This window comes from Mugil cephalus, chromosome 2, assembly GCF_022458985.1.
Source record: "Mugil cephalus isolate CIBA_MC_2020 chromosome 2, CIBA_Mcephalus_1.1, whole genome shotgun sequence".
In the NCBI taxonomy this organism is placed as follows: Eukaryota; Metazoa; Chordata; class Actinopteri; order Mugiliformes; family Mugilidae; genus Mugil; species Mugil cephalus.
In genome coordinates, this window is record NC_061771.1 from 31,695,261 (window position 1) to 31,710,619 (window position 15,359).

The 15,359-nt window shown below is 40.7% G+C and overlaps 1 pseudogene; it reads right to left on the reverse strand.

Moving 5' to 3' along the window:
* Positions 1 to 2,204: 2,204 nt before the first annotated feature.
* On the reverse strand, positions 2,205 to 4,802 carry LOC125003934 (annotated as a pseudogene).
* Between the last annotated feature and the right edge of the window lie 10,557 nt (positions 4,803 to 15,359).

Consider the following 15,359-nt stretch of genomic DNA (forward strand, 5'->3'; position numbering starts at 1 on the left):
GTTTCTCTTTTGGCGTTCAAAACCAATGACTAAAACTTCTGTTTTGTCCTGGTTGAGCTGTAGGAAGTTCTCTGCCATCCATGATTTAATATCTAAAATACAGTTTAAAAGGGCATCAATAGGCCCCGAGTCATTAGGACACGGCGATGTACAGCTGTGTATCATCAGCGTCCCCAAGTGGAACCATATAAAGAAAAAAGAGTAGACCTAAAATTGATCCTTGGGGCACCCCACACTTAATTTTATGCTTTCCGGAGGAACAGGTGTCCATACTTACAAAGAATTGTCGATGAGATAAGAAGTGAACCAGTTAAAAACAGTACCAGAGATGCCCATCAGGTTTCTGAGTCTGTTTAATAAAATGGGATGGTCTACTGTATCAAAGGTGGAACTAAGATCCAGTAAGACCAGGACTGTGAGCTTTTGTGAGTCCATGTTACACCTGATGTCATTTAAAATCTTTAAAAGGGCTGCGTGGTTTAAATATTTTACCTGATTAAAGACAATTTGTTCTAAAATTTTACTTAAAAATCGATTCAGCTTCTGTAAAAATCTTGGGGTGTAAATAACTGTTCTTAAGAAGGGGGCTTCACCAACTTCTGAAGGCAGTGGGAAAGACACCTGTCTAAAGAGATTAATTTACAATATTTAAAATGTGTCCCTCAAAGAATTCATAAAATGTGGGAATCTATCCAGGGTAAAAGCAATGATTCAAGTGTGTTCAGATGGATATTTTGAAAAGATAAAAGACTGGATCTGATATTATCGATTTTACTTTCGAAGTTGTCTAAAAAAGTCCTCACAGAGGACGTCTGTTGGCGTCATGGGACGTTTATTAAAATTGGAGTTGGTTATTTTTGTTGTCTTTAATGAGTTTTGAAAAGTGTGATCATTTGGCCTGTTTGACGGCATTATTGTAGGTTTTGAGTTGGTTATGTAATATTTCATAATGAACTGTTTACAGCCACTTCAGAAGGTAGGTAGCGTTTCCTCACCGCTCTCATCTGAGGCTCCTGAAGGCTAAAACTGGTGATGTTAAAATACACACAGAAGTGGTCAGACACAGCCAGGTCAACAACAGAGGACACACCAGTGGACGGACCTCTGTTGTGACGTGTTGTTTAAAATTCATACAGTATAAAATGTTTTAAAAGTCTCTGGTCCAAATAAACAAATCAAATTAAGACAAATATTTTATATAGGTTAACTTCTGGTTGTTAAATTCAGTAATTTGACTTGAATCGTGTGTTTTATCTGTTCTTGTTAACTCTGGTCGGATCTCAGAGAGAAACACAATTTCATTCTGTCTGTTGTGTGTTGTACAATTGAATGTTATTTACAAAAAATAGATAAAAAAAATATATTTAAAGGTTTAAAGAATCTTCACCAACTGTGTTATGTTGCTTTTCTACTGAGTCTAAACATTTTGTGGCATTCATCTGCACAGTGGCAGCACAAGTGTTTTGACAAATTCATGGTCTTAATCATCATCCAACCCTAAGAGTTTACCAGCCACACTTCTTGGTTCATTTTTATCAGTTTCCTCAAAGACGTCAACATCAGAACAGTTTGTGACTGATCCAGCAACTGGTCCAAGATGAACCTGAGAAATTCTCCCCCTGCAGAGGAAGAAGCACAAAACACAGGAAGTAAAAGACGGCATCAAGTCAGAGACTTTCATTATAAAACAGCTGATCTGCAGAAACCTCTGTGGTTGACTCATTTCACTCCATGCATCCAACATTTGAAGACATAAAACGTTGTTTATTTATCACACGTATGGGAAATTTCCTTGCAACAGTAGAGCAGAATCATCCAAACAAGAAGCCTGAACCACCTCAGTCGGAGGATCTAAAAGACTGGTGAAAAGTTTGATTTTATATGAACATCAGTGAGTCTCATATGTGACTCTACTATATGTTTCTACTGCCCTCAGAGTTGACTGAGTTGACCTCTGACTGTTCCATTAAAACACATTTACTGTTACAACCAGAAACTACAGGTGTCACCAACCAAGCAGGACTGAAGTGTTGACTCTAAGTGGAGGATTCCCAGATCAAGCAGCAGCATATGAACTGGATATGGATGTTATTAGAACAATGACAGCACCAAGACACACAAGCTTGAAGTCTTTCTATACACCTCATGGTGCAACCTGGACACGTCGTCAGTGAAGAACCTGGCGTCATCGGGTGTTTCGGTTTTTATGTACAGACACCCTCTTCCAGGCGACCCTGCCGGAAGTGATCCGCCCCGACTGGGTCCAGGTAGCTATCTGCGCCACTCATCCCCCCAGTTGATCCAGACCGCCGGGAAGCCTTCTCTGCGGCTTCTAAGATGTTCTTGGTGGCTCGTCGTCTTCGCTGCCCACAGATTCCCAAGAGCCCCAGGACTTGATGTAATGATCGTCCTGCGAAGCCCCTGCAGCCTACTACGAAGGGCTCACAGTGGGCTTCACCCCTGCCCCTGACACTCCTCTGTCAAGGGAGTGTACTTGGCCCTTTTCCTCTCATGCGCCCCCTCCATCCTCTCTTCCCAGGGGACTGTCAACTCTAGCACCACCACCTGCTTGGTAGCCTCCGACCTCAGGACCAAGTCTGGCCTGAGTTTGGTCGTTGCTATGCAGGCTGGGAACTTCAGCTGTTTTCCAAGGTTGACGAGGAGCTGCCAATCTCTTGCTGTAGAGAGGAGCCCCCCTGGGCTTTTAGACAGGCTTCTCCCCAGCGCGGACAAAGGAGATGGTGCCCTTTGTGGGTTGGTGTAATTCGCTGGAGCTGATGCTATTGCTGATGGTGTCTGCCACTGCCCGCAGGACCTGGTCATGGCGCCAATGGTACTGCCCCTCCCCCAAGGCCTTGGAACAGCACACAGGATATGCTCTAGAGATCCTTTCTTCTGGCAGAGTTGACATGCCGGGGACTCCCCCTGGCCCCAGGTGAACAGATTGGCAGGGCTCGGGAGGGTGTCATATACCGACTGGACCAAGAACTCAGCCCACTAGATCTTCCACTCAGAAGTGTGTTCCCATCTGGTCCAGGCTCCCTGCTTGCCCATGCCCACCATCCTGCTGAGGCGGATTTCCTCCTCTTCTGGACACACCTCAGCCTGGATGAGTGTCCGCCTCTCCTTACCCCTGGCTCTGCTGAGTGATGGTATGGGGCTGCACCCTAGGCCGGCCTGCCCAACAGCAACGATCCCCAACAGGGCCATGAGGTACAGTCTTGCCTCAGCCCGGTCGACAGCTTCCTGGGCATGCAACTTCCTCCCTGTTCTGATCTCCACTCCTGCCAAGGAGACTTTGCTGTCAGCAGAGGGCGATGCTGCTGAGACACCGAGGCAGGCCCAGCCATCTGTGCAGGAAATGGTTTATCTTCCGTTCAAAGCTCTCCACAGTGGAAATAGGAACTTTATAAACCAGAAGAGGCCAGAGGAGCCTGGGCAGAATGCTGTGTTGGTAGATCCAGGCTTTAAATTTCCCGGGGAGTCCTGACCGGTTCACAGTGGAAAGCCAAGAGCTGATGTCCTCACCGGTTGACTGGCGGGATGCAGAATCCTTCAGTTCACTGGTGAAGAGCTTCCCCAAACTCCTCACCGGCTTCTCGGACACGGATGGAATCTTGGAGTCCCCCAGAAAGAAGCGGAACTTTTCCATTTCCTTTCCTTTCCTGGACAAGGGACCTGACGTTGTTGTTAGAATGAGGTCATCCATATACCATATTACCAGATATTTACCAGATTTAGACAAGGGGCCTCTGCACTCTGCTTCTGCTGACTTCACCAGCATCATCATGGCTAGTGCAAACAGGGAAACCGAGACCATACAGCCAGTAATGATGCCCTTCTTGAGTCGATGCCAAGCCGATGTGCACGACCCGGAGGAGACCCTCAGACAAAAATTGTTATAGTAGTGGAGAATAAGATTTCGGATCTTCTCTGGGACATGGTATTTCGTCAGGGCCACTTCCACTAGCTTGTGTGGGATCGAACCATAAGCGTTGTATAAGCCAGGTCTAGCCAACGCACTGCTAGGTCACCTTTTCCCTCCCGCGCCTCCCTGATGAGTTGGGTTACTACACCAGTATGTTCGATGCAGCCTGGCATGCCTGGGACGCCTCCCTTCTGCACAGAGGTGTCTGTGAAGTTCATCAGGAGGTACTCGGTGAGGCGGTTGGCCGGGATCGTGAAGAAGATTTTGCATTCTACGCAAAGGAGTGAGATTGTCCTGAATTGCTCGATGTTGCTAGCATTTTCTTCTTTGGGGATCCACAGCCCCTCTGCAAACCTCCACTGCTGTGGCACCTTCTCCTTCCTCCAGATCACTTTTAAGATCTATGACAAACGTTCCAGAAGCCTAGGGCATTGCTTGAACACCTTGTATGGTACTCTGCTCGGTCCCGGGGCTGCAGAAGCTCTGGCCGACCCGATGACCTCTTCCACCTCCTTGAGTTTGGGTTCATTGATGTTAAAGGGGATGGAGGGTTTGGGTGGGGAAATGAGCGTGTTGCACAGGCCGAGGTCTTGCTCCCTCCCACTGTCACTGTAGGTGCTTTCCAGGAAGGGGTCGATCAGCTGCGATGGTGATTATGAGAGTGCCCCCCAGTCAGTCTTGCTATACACCTCACGGTGCAACCTGGACACATCGTCAGAGAAGAAGAAATGGAACTTACCAAACCTGAGAGTTTATAAGATGTAGCCAAAACTCTTCCTGTTTTAAAGTCAACAGAATAAACTCCTGAGTCGATCTTCTTCAGACCTGTGAGTGTAAAGAGTCCAGTGGTTTGGTTCAAGTGAAGTCTGTTCATGTAAATGAACAGGTTAGTGGTAAAAAGGGTTACTTCTGACCGTTCAAACAGTCCATTTAAAATAAATGTTCTACCAGCTGATATTATTTAAATCATATTTTGTTAACTGTGGGTAAAACCTTTTAATTCGGACTGTTGTGTGGAGCGTCCTCGTGTTTTGGTGTCTTCCACTTCTTCTTTTCTTCTCTTATCTCACTGGGTTTTGTTTTTAACTGGTTCCTTCTGTCCTGTTTCATGAAACAGCAAAGCCAGGAGTTGGTGACATTAGACCAGAATGTCTCTTCCACTTCTCTTTGTTGTTCTCATCATTTCTCTGTTTCCTCTGTTATTTTATCCAAAGCAGACGTACTTAGCAGCTGAATTAGTTTATTTCAACTCATAATGGAAACAAGACTTCACATAGTTTGACTCCTCACTGATATGAACCAACGATTAAAAGCCTAATATTTCTCTTCAATGAGTTTGATTGGGTTCTTTTTGTTACTTTTAGGAAAATCTGATGTTCTGAGTCATTCTTTCTGCAGGAATGTTGACAAGCCTGAGTTGAGCAAATATGTCTGCAATGTATCAGTCACAGGACACGTGTGGTTGATGACCGCTGTTTCGCAGAAGACTGAACAGAAGAGCAGAGGTTACACAGCAACAGGAAACCTACAGTCAGCCACAGTTTAATGAGAAGTCTTTCAAAAGCTGAATGAGGCTGGTGAGGACTTTCAGGTAGTGGAGCACTTACATCATATCCACTGATTATACAACTACTGGATTCTAGCAAAATCATCTGGTTTTTATGGTACAGATGTTGAACAAGAAGTCCTGGATCACAATCTCTGTTCCAGTTCATCCCAGAAGTGTTGACTGGGGTTGAGTTCAGGACTCTGTGTAGGTCAAGGCCAAGATCTAACACACCAACTCATAGATCCATATCTTTATGGTTCTTGCATTGTTCACTGGGGTACAGTCATGTTGGAAGTCCACACATGAAATAACAAATCAAAATTAATTTATTAGTAAATCATATTAACATGAAAAGAAGTAAGTCACAATTAACTAATAGAAAGTATCCTTAAATTAACCAAAACTTTGTATGAAATGTAATGTTAAATCAGTCATGATGTAATATGTGAGTGAGTGAGTGAGTGAGTGAGTGAGTGAGTGAGTGAGTGAGTGAGTGAGTGAGTGAGTGAGTGAGTGAGTGAGTGAGTGAGTGAGTGAGTGAGTGGAATATGTTGTGTAAGGTGTTGAATGCAGGAGGAAATAATACTTAAGTCCACATGGCAGGTGGAAGCCTGAAATCCAGTCTCAGTCTGGAAGCAGTCAGAGAGTTAATCCAGATCAAACAGCCCTTAAATGCTTTTTCCCCATACACCCACAGTTGAGGCAAATTGGCCTGACAACCTGTCCCAACCTCTACATAGAGAACCCACGCAGCCATGGAGCAAACAAAGGGACAGGCTGTCTCACCCCCCTCCTAAATTGGGGTCACACCACATTATCCCTCCACTCCTCCATGTCTCCACCCTTCCTTCACTCTCAGCAACCTGGATCCTGGGAGCAAATTGAAAGAGAAGGCAGTGTTGTATATTGATGTGCTGAAGTGTGCTGAACAAAGAAGTGATCACAGCTGACAAGTCTTCTGTTGTATTTAAAAAAGGTTTATTACAAGAAAGAACAGTGTCAGAAACTCTTGCCGAATCATATAAACAACCAGCGGAGTTAGACCAGATTCCAGGTAGACATCAAAATGCTGAAAAGCCCATATTAATGCAAGTGCCTCCTTCTTGATCACAGAGTAATTGAGCTGATACTTATTGAATTTTCTTGAGAAAAAAGCCACAGGTTTTTCAACCCCATGGTCACCTGCCTGCAAAAGTACAGCTCCTGCACCCACTTTAGATGCATCCACCTGCAGGTGGCCGGGGGACAGCCAACACAGACGCGGCACATAAAAGTGTCTTCACCTTCTCAAATGCCAGTCTACATCTGTCTGTTGCAGGCGCATTATGTTAACCAAATGGCATGACGGTGTACTCGTACAGACCAGGTGTAATAAATTCACAAATTTCCTGAGCCCGCTTAGACAGGGGGACCTGCCAATAACCTTTCAATACTCACAAAAGTGGCAGACCCCACATGATCTATACAATCCTTCTTGCGGGGAAGAGGTAACAAATCTGGCTTTGTGATGTTATTCATTTTGCGAAAGTCAGTACATGGTCTAAAAGTTTTGTCCGGCTTATTGACCAACAGACACGGTGATGCCCAACTTGAAACACACGGCTCAGCAATATGATTGTCCAACATATATTGAACTTCTTTGTCAAATTGCTTGAGCTTATCTAACGAAACATGATAAAATAGCTGTTTTATTGGTGCCGCCTCACTAATATCTTCATCATGTTAAATAAGATGCGTGCGAGAAGGTACATCTGAAAACAGAGCAGCATAGCTTTTAATAAGGCCAACCAATTCTGCAAGATTCTTATTATTCAAATTTGCAAGTATGCAATCCAAATTTTGTAGCAACTCTGAATTTTTCAACGGTAAAATCACAACAGGAATTGGACTCTCCCCCAGGTTGGCTTCTGGAGATGAGCTCAGAGCCACTGTAGAAGTACACACAGAAGCATTAACCATGGCCCTCTCACTTTCCCCTTTTCCCACTGTCTTAAATGCTTTTTCCCCATACACCCACAGGTGAGGCAAACTGGCCTGAAGCCACACAGCCAGGGAACAAACAGAGGGACAGGCCGTCACAGAACACAAAGGGGTCTTCTGAAAACTGTTGTCCTTCACTGGAGATGATGGGCCCGGTCTACACCCTGAAAAGCAAACACCACCAAATCCAGTCAGACAGGTACCGTTGTCTCAGCAGCAGGATACATTTCCAGTGTTTCTCTTGTACTTTGCGCCACTCTACACAGCTTTTGGCTTTGGACCTGAGGATGTGGGGTTTTCATCCAGCTTCTCAGCTTAAACGCTACTACTTTCTGATAATATCCGCTCAATTTGACTGTGAAATATCCAGCAGGTGCTTGGTTTTATAGACTGTGGCAATGAGTCGGATTCAAACACCTGAATTAAAATAATAATAATAATAATAAGAATGTACAGATATTTTCAAATATTTTGGGCCAAACTAGTGGTTTTAGGTTAAAAATAAGTAGATTTGTGTTGATAAAAAAAGCAAAATATGACTTTAAACTCAGTACTGACAGTAAAACAATGAATTACATTTGATCATTATCTGTTTTTATTATGTTCAGAGACGACAAGGATCATGGTTAGAACAGGAAATTCTAACTTTAACAAAATAGTTGTGCATCTTTTGAATTGACCCATTTTTAACATTGGCTTAACTACAATAACAAGTACGAACAATTTATTAAGAGAATTTGAGAACAAAACACAACTTGACAATCAATTTCCCTTATTATCCATCCATCTATCCATATATTAACTCTGACACATTCACCTGCCTGCGGACATGAATAATTGTTAAGTTTCTGTGAAGTAATGTTGATTTAAAAAGTGCTATAAAAGTAAACCATCAATAAATCTGAGGTTTATTCAAAGCTCATACTGTGACTGGTCTGTTCAATTATCAGTGATCACAATAAGCAGGAGAACTGTAAAACCCTAAAGACAAAACAACATACAGAACTGATATGATGAGTAGATAAAAAAAATAAATAAAAAAAAAAGACATCTAATAGAAAACTGTTTAAACAGTCCATTTAAAATAAATAAATATGTATTCAGTGAACAGGGACATCTAACAGCTGATATTATTTAAATCATATTTTATTAACCGCAGGTAAAAACCTTTTAATTCCGACTGTTGTGTGGAGTTTCCTTGTGTTTTGGTGTCTCCCACTTCTTGTTTTCTTCTTATGTCACTGGGTTTTGTTTTTAATTGGTTCCTTCTTATATGTTCACATCTTCCATGAAACAGCAAAGTCAGGAGTTGGTGACATTAGACCAGAATGTCTCTTCCACTTCTCTTTGGTGTTCTCATCATGAGAACGGGGAAATGTGGTTTGCACTTGTGTCAATCAGCTAGTTTGTGCGACTTTAGCTCATTAGCTTGAATCAAAGCGTGTGCATATTTTCATTAAAATAAAATAAATAAATTAAAAAAGCACTTGGACCTGAGTGCATAATCTTAACAAAAACTAACAGTAATCTTTAACCTCAAGTCCACTCTCAAGTTTTAACCCTGAACAACATTAGTATATCGCATGAGTTTGGCACCTGTAACTTAAGGGTGGCCGATATGGCAAAAATATCACGATTTTTTAAAAATAAAATCACGATTTCAATTTTATCACGATCTCTTCACGTAATTGAAAAATGAAAAACAGACAATTTAGTCCAAAGAACCTTTCTTAACAGATTTTATTTTAAATAGTCGCAGATTCTCCTGCATTTGGGACGCTTCCTCTTCAGATGATTGAACAGGTTCTTCATGTTGCCACCCGATGTGCGAACCTGTTCCGTGCAAACTTTGCACAGAACATTTGCCTGCGCTTCATCAGTTGAGGAAATTCCGAACCAATTCCATATAATGGAAGTGGATTTTTTTTTAGTGACCAACTCCGTTTGGCTTTCAACCATAGCTCTCCATGCGGCTACCTACACACATAAACAAGGAGGCGGGTAAGAAAGCGTGTCACTGCCCGTAATACGCTGTGATTGGTCAGTCAGATTCACAACATCACCCACCCCTACTATAACTTAATAAAAAGACACACACACTGCACCTGTACAAATTAATTGTCTTCTCTCCGTTCTTCCAGGACAGAGTAACGCTGGGTCCATTCTTCACACAACAGCTTACGTAGCAGGCCTCATCCTTCTCAGGGTCGGTAACAATGGAGACGTGGTGTAGAAACAGCTGTCGTGTTAGCTCTGATACCAACCATGTTGTTATTATATTATTCCTGTTAAATTCATTATTATTTATTGTTTCTTATATATATATATGTTTTTTTTTTTTTAATTCTGTGCTAATGTGACAAGTAGCACATGTCTATGATAAATAAACAACGTCTTATGTCTTTAAATGTTGTCTACATGGAGTCAAAGGAGTCAACCACACAGGTTCCTGCAGATCAACTGTTTTATGATGAACGTCTCTGACTTGATGGCGTCTCTTACTTCCTGATCTGATTCTCACATAGAATCAGCTGTGAACTTATCTCAGACCTGCAGAGCCAACACCCAGACTTCAACATCTCCCTCAACAACTTTAGAAACCTTCAACCAGCAACTAGACGTCAACATGGAGCCTTGAACTATGAGCAGCTGGTAAACTACATGGTCAACGTAACCCCACACAGCAGTGGACCAGCAGAGAGCTTTCTGTGGGCAGCAGAGTATTTAATTAACTGGATTAGTCACAAACTGTTGTGTTGTTGACGTCTTTGGGAAAACTTATATAAATAAACCAAGAAGTTTGTCCATTTAAGTTTTACAAAAAATAGCTTCAAAAAATGCACCTGAACATATGTACAAGAAATATTTTATATACACAAAATGATAAATAAGGTGCAATAATAACGCTGAGTTATCGGTCAAAGAAAGGTGAGTGGTTCTTCAACTTGATAGAGTTTGGTACGAATGACATCCTGCAGCATTCACTGGAGAATGAAGTGGCAAAATGAATTTACAGTTTTAACATAATATTTAAATGTTTCATTTCATTTATCATTTTGTGGTATCTTGAGGTTATAATTTGCACAACTTATGAGCAAAACGCTGAGAATGACTTGCAGAGGCCAAAAATAAGTTAAACATAAAAACAGCAAACAAAAATTAAAAAAAAAAGGAAGTTAATCTGATAATGGGGCAGTGACAACATTTAAAAGAAACAGGTAAACAAAATAAAACATGAACTAATCAGCCATTGGAGGGTTAACCCTTATCTCCCTGTACCCTACTCAGACATTTTGATACACTCTGTCTCTCTTGAACTCATGCACACAAACATACAAAGACACAAACATACAAAGACATGAACACCTAACACCATAAATGACCTAATTTCCCTTCGGGGACGAATAAAGTAATCCATCTATCTATCTATCTATCTATCTATCTATCTATCTATCTATCTATCTATCTATCTATCTATCTATCTATCTATCTATCTATCTATCTATCTATCTATCTATCTATCTATCTATCTATCTATCTATCTATCTAAACATACAAAGACACACACACACACACACATGTAACATCCAGGAAATGGAGAGAGAAGCAGCAGCTAAGAAAGAATGTGGTCAGTGAGTTTGTTTGATGTGATTGAGTCAGGGAGAAGAATGAGGAAGAGGGTAGAAGAAGCAGAACTCAACAGTTTGGTCACACATTCACATGAACTTGATCACTTTCAGTTTTGGCACTTTTATTAAACTGTGTAGAGACTGTGCTTCACCTCCTGTTCTCAGTGGCAAGTCAGTCAAAGGAGCACAGTAGACTCATGTTTAATTTAGATTTTAATGTTTAATATTTCCATTTTGTATTTTAAATAGAATGGTTTTATTGCTCATTGTATTAAAAAAGAACTGAAGTTCAGGTAAATTTACTGAATGTTTTTGTTTTTCCTCTCAGCCTGATGGAAGTCCAGAAGATGGAGGAAGAGGAGGACACATGTCGGTCTAAGAGCGACAAGTCTAAAGATATAAATCCAGAAGACACAGAGTAAGAGAACTGCTACTTACATGTTTATTGGACTCATTTTAAATCACAGTGTCTTTTGTGTCTCTGATGGTTGATTCAAATACTCTGTAGTTTGTGTATTTACTTAATGACTGTTATCGAAGTATTTATCAGTCTTTGATGCAAATAGAACTCATTTCTTTCTGCAGAGGCCAGTACCACAGACAGAGAGCAGAGTCTCCAGTATCCAGTGGTTATGAATCTATGAAGAGTGACAGGTATAAAGATCATATTCCTCCAGACTTCAGTGAAGAACCTGGACCCTCAGACACAAAGTAAGAGACTGTTTCTACTGTAAACTGACCTGATGGAAGAATTTAGGATGAAGCAAAAATGTTCTTTTAAAAGATTTATAGTCATGATACATATGGATTATTGCAGGTAGAAACGGTCCTAGCCTGGGTTTTAGAAAGTACACATGCACCTCTTTTCTTGTAACTAAGCTTATATATACCCATATTCTTGTTTTAGAGTTCATAATGATCACAGTGGTTAATGTTGATCATAATATTTTTTTTTACAGAGACATAATTAAGATTAAATAAACTAATACCAATACTTAGACAGAATTCAGTTTGTCCATGTCAACAATGATTCTTCCATTTTTACAAAAGTAAGTTATGGAGTAGCACAAGGTTCTATGCAAGGACCAGTACCTATCATTATTATTATTATTATTATTATTATTATTATTATTATAACCTTTATTTAACCATGTTTGTCCCATTGAGATCCAAGATCTCTTTTGCAAGAGAGACCTGGCCAAGAATGGCAGCACAAAAAGTTTCAATACATAATTACATTGATCCAATACATGTATATACAAATAACAATGAATTTTCAAAATTAGTTGAGATTTTGCAAGATTAGTCAAACATTTGGACTCAAATAAAATATTTACACTCCTGAAGCCTGGACGTAATGGAATTTAACTTGGATCTGAATACATTCAGAGATACCAGACTTTGGAGTTTGAGCTGTGATTGCAAGATGTTCCATGTATTCGGAGCAGAAAATCTAAAAGCTTTCTTCCCCATTTCTGTTCGGACCTTAGGAACAGTAAAATGATAAAAGTCCTGGGAGCGGAGACTGTAGGCCCTATTTTTCAAAATTAGAAGGGATGATAAATAAGATGGAGTCATCTGAGGAATAGCCTTATAAATCAAATCGTACCAATGGCCGAACCGGCGCACATATAAAGATGGCCAATTTACTTTACTATATAAGACACAATGATGAGTTAGAGCTCCACAGTTTGTAATAAACCTCAAAGCACCATGATACACACTATCCAGCATATAGAGGCATTGAGGAGAGGCATTCATATATAACACATCACCGTAATCAATAATTGGAAGAAAGGTTGACTCCACTAGTCTCTGTTTCACACTAAAAGCAAAACTTATTTCTAAAATAAAATCCAAGTAAAAGCTTCAGCAAACCATCCAACTACATGTACAGAAAACCCAGCTGCTGCAAGACGTTGAAAATGTCATGGTCCACGGTATCAAAGGCCTTAGAAAAGTCTATAAAAAGAGAAAGACAACACTGTTTATTTTCTAAGACTTCAGTTATGTCATTTATAACCTTCAAGTGCAGTGGTAGTACTATGTTTTTTGCAAAATCCTGACCGAGAAATCGATAGGATAGAATTACTGGCCAGGTATTCTTTTACTTGTTCACTGACAAGGAATTCAAGTACCTTAGCTAGAACAGACAGTTTAGAAATAGGCCTAGAATTGTTTAAAATAGTTGGATCGTCTCCTTTCAAAAGGGGGATAACAAATGCAGATTTCCAGACTTTTGGAATTACATTGGTAAATAAACTAAGATTGAAAATGTAACACAATGGAACAGCTACAATTTCAGATGCCAGATTTAAAAACAGAGGCTCCAAATTATCTGGTCCTGGTGATTTTTTAGGATCAAGGTTTTTAAGAGCTTTAGCAACCTCTGCTGCAGAAAAAGGTGTGAAATTAAAAGCCTGAATGTTACCAGGGGCCCTATCAACTGGTGGAGGGTTATTCGAGGCCTTTTCACTAGATGTGGGTGGTTTAAAGAGGGTTTTAGAACCCAGAGGAAATAAAATGTTTGTTAAAACAATTTAGTATGTCTGTTCTGTCAGTTACTCTGTTTCCATCAATTTGCATACTGAATGGAAGATTAATTAACTTAGAGGTAGACGGATTTAATTGCTTTCCAAAATTTCTGATTTTTCAAACTTTCAGTAGTCATGGACAGGTAAAACTCAGCCTTTGAATGTTGGAGAAGAGAAATAAATTTATTTCTCAATTGTCTAAAATAAAGCCAGTCAGTTTCCAAGCCTGAGGTACGTGCCCTGGCCCATGTAGAATTTCGCTGATGCAGAACTTCTGCTAGTTCGGTTGTAAACCATGGATTATCACGACCTTTAATTCTGAATTTGCGCATGGGGGCATGTTTGTTAATGATATGACTGAAACTTCCATAAAAGTAACTCCAAGCTAATTCAGCATCATCAAAAAGAGCAATCCTTTCCCAGTCAAACTGATAAAGGTCATGCAAGAAAGCCTGTTCAACAAATATTTTCATATTGCGCTTCTCTACAAAGCGTGGCTTACTATTAGGAAGCTTTATGTCTCTCACAACCGCTATCACACTGCGATCACTTAGATCTTTTGGAAAGACACCTGTTGTCACATATTTGGAAGGAATATTGGTTAAAACTAAGTCAATGAGTGTTGCTTTTCGGGAACATTTGGGGTTGGGTTTGCTAGGGGAACTAATTAATTGTGTGAGGTTAAGAGAATTACATTGTGCTTTCAGGTCGTCAGACACAGGCAGGAGCCAGTCCCAGTTTAAATCTCCCACCAAAAGTAATTCGCTGTATTTCAGCTGTGATAGGAACTTAACAAGGGAAGACAATGCATTTTAAGGAGCAGATGGTGGCCTATAACATCCTACCAACATGATACGGTGATACTTTGTTAATTCTATTTCAAAAGCATGCAACTCAAGTTCTTTAGATACGGACTCTTTAAGCACTAAATTAACATCAAAATTGCTCCTGATATACATCGCAACACTGCCACCTTTTCTTGGACGATCAGCACGATAAACATTATAGCCATTGATAGAAATATCCTTATCGAGCACAGATTTGGTGAGCCAGGTTTCAGATAAGACAATGACATCAGCATGTGTTGAGTTTATCCAGACCTTTAACAAGTCCATCTTGTTTAGGAGACTCCTTACATTTATATGGATTAATCCAAGACCAGTTCTAGATTTAAAGTCTGCAGGGGAGTAACAATATGCCGGTGTATCAGGGCCCGGATTTGTCACAACATTCCCTGAGAGCAGTAGCAATAGTATAACTAAATGTTTAAGCTTGATGCTACAAACTTTTACATCTGACACTTGGCTGGAGGGGTAAATGTTAGCAGTAGAGGAGGTTGTAGAATCACAAAAATGCTCAGTCAAGAAAAGGAAACAGCAAAACTGCAGGGACATGTCAGATTTAAGAGGCCACTTGGATATGTTCAAAGACACAGCTATCCTATGCTCATGTGAAGTTGTAAGAGAAACTCTGCAATGGTCATTGTGGGGCAAAGACACATTTTCATAGCTAGAACTGTGGCCTACCCAATCGAATATATCCTCCTGAGATGATGTTATAGGAGGAGAAGGAATGCCACACATGTGGGGCCACCACCCAGCTGGTCTCACCAGGGAAATAAAGCCTAACAATGATTAGTGACATTGTAAAAGAAGACAGTTAAACTGAAGGCTTCACTAGAGGCTTGTTTTGGATTGATGACTGCAGAGCAGTGTGGATAGAAGAGACCTCATGCTGCA